The following is a 2,718-nucleotide window of genomic DNA, read 5'->3' as shown; positions in this document are numbered from 1 at the left end:
GTTTCTGATCACTGTCAGTGGCAGGGGGCTTCTTCCTGCTTTCCCTTTTGCCTCCCTGCATTGTGCCTGCATATGCAAATTAACCTCCATCTTTGTTGTCAGTTAACTGCCATCTGAGTTGGCAGTTAATTTGCATATAGCCCTGATTAGCCAATGAAAAAGGTAGCATCGTACGCCAATTACCATTTTTCTCTTTTATTAGTGTAGATTATTATTGGTTAATTCAAAGCCTTTCTCGCTCTCTCTTTCATTTTATTCCCACTTCCTCTTCTCATCTTCCCCCACCCCATCCCAGGCAAGTATTAAAATGAGCTTAATGTGTAACTTTTTGCTTGTATGTATTCTTGCATAATGGACAATATTTGTGCACATGTGTTTTCAACTTAACCTAATGATACTGGGTTATAGATCTCATTCTTTTCTTACCCAGTTCACTCAGAACACTCTTATAAGGGCCATCCAAGTTGTTATAAGCACACCTCGACCATTGTTTCTGACCCCAAGGTAGACACACTCCACATTTTAGCCTCTCTCCCAGGGATGGACGCCAGATTATAACCAACTTTGCCCTGCAGCAATAAATATCCTGCCAAAAATATCCTCGTACAAGCTCTTCTACAGACCTGCTGGGAATTTCTTGGGGCTCTATACCTAGGAGCGGAAATTCTGTCACCAGGTACAGTCATATCTGCTTTACCAAGACTTGCCAGATCCTACTTCAGCCTTCCCTTCTTCCAGAAGATGAGAGCTCCTATATCCCACTCCAAAAGTTTTGCAAACCTAACGTGCTGAGTCATACCACACTGTTTTCATTAGCACATCTCTGATTACTAATAACTTTGAACATCTCTATTTTAGGCTTGCTGACCTTTCAATTTCTTCAGTTGATTGCTGAATGTATATTATAATGTACTTCTATATCATAAATATTAGTTGTTTAGACTTGCAATGCCTGTTTTGTACTTTGTGGAACACTTTGCTGAATTTATTATCTATTTGTTAATGTTTCCGTGCTGTCCCTCACTGAAGAGAAATTCCATACTTTTGATGTAATCGAATTCACACACCACTCCCTGTCTCTTTTTGCTTTATGCTTTGAAATTTTATTTAAGTACTTCCCTCTCCTAGGTTTCAAGAGTGGTAGCCTATATTTTCTTCTATTGACCCTAGAGCTTTCCTTTTAGCATTTAAATCTTTAATCTACCTGGAGTCTACCTCCAGGTAGAAATCCAATTTTATTTATTTTTATAAAATGAGTCAGTCTTCTCTACACCATCTTTTAAATACTCCATCTTTTTAAAGCTATTTTTTTCCCTATGTTGTTGGGTCTGTCTCTAAGCTCTCTAATCTATTTCATTCATTTATTTTTCTGTTTTACATCAATATTACACTAAACTAACACCATGGTAGCATTCTGATGTTATTTTTCACCCTTCGGCTTTATTAAGATATAATTGACATACAACATTATGTAAGTTTAAGGTGTATAACACTATGATTTGATATATGTGTACACAGTGAAATTATTATCACAATAAGGTTAGTTACCACATCCATTACCTAACAGTAAACGTGTGTGTGTGTGTGGTGAGAACATTTTAAGATTCACTCTATTAGCAACTTTCAAGTATATGATATAGTATTGTTAACTATAGTCATCACGCTGTAAATTACATTCTCAGAACTTATTCATCTTACAACTGAAAAACTGTACCATTTAACCAACATCACCCCATTCCCCCACCTCCACCCCTAGCAACCACCAATCTACTCTCAGTTTCTGTAAGTTCAGCCTGATAGGTCCTCATATCTAGTGGGGCAAGATACCTATCTTGACTTTTAGGTTGACTTAACCAGCTGTTAATAATTATTCCCTCATTAACTTTTCACTGAATGTAATTGGTTCCTTAAAAAAATTTAATTCAAGTGTAATTTCATTCAATGTACAGGCAAAAATTTAATGCCTGGGGTATTGGGGTAGGGATTGAGAAAAAAGAGAGCTCATGGACAAGAACAACAGTGTGGTGATTGCTGGTGGGGCAGAGTAGGGGTAGAAGAGGTTACAGGGAGGATAAATGGTGATGAGGGAGAGAAAAATGTGATTTTTACAAAAGTTTAATGCCTGACTTCAGGGACCATCATTTCCCAACTTCCATGCACATATTTCAGATCACACTCTCTGACTCTGTGTTTAAGTGCTCTAGAATCTTTGAGATTACCTAGATCTCAAATACCTGATTTAGCATTTGATTTTGTAGTTTCATCATTTTAAAGTGAAGATGAAGACACTCGTGTCACTGTGTTGTTGTGAGGATCACATGAGACTTTGGACGAAATGAGAACCTCCAAAGCTGAGGGATGGATGGATGGCAGGCCGCTGGGGCTCACTGGCTTCCTAAATGACTCACTTCCTCACACCAGCCTCCATGGGAGCACAGACTCCTGTCTCAGCCAAATTGTAAATGACTGCGTCATGGGCTTTTAGAGTCGTTTACAAAGAGTCAAAACTGCAAATGCTAAGGGTCTACTTGTGGGGGGAAGTAGGAGAGGCATCAAGGATTAGCAGACGCCTATCCCTATTGAGAGCCACGGGGCCTCTGCTAAACACCCAACTAATGCTCTTCTCAGCTCTCGCCCCCAGGACGTCCTGGGCTTTTCCTGGTTTAGCCTGATTTGTCCTCCTTCCCCTGCAAGCTGATGTAGGGGGAAGGCTTGCTG

This window comes from Myotis davidii, unplaced genomic scaffold, assembly GCF_000327345.1.
Source record: "Myotis davidii unplaced genomic scaffold, ASM32734v1 scaffold240, whole genome shotgun sequence".
NCBI classification, from domain to species: Eukaryota; Metazoa; Chordata; class Mammalia; order Chiroptera; family Vespertilionidae; genus Myotis; species Myotis davidii.
This window is presented reverse-complemented; position numbering follows the sequence as displayed.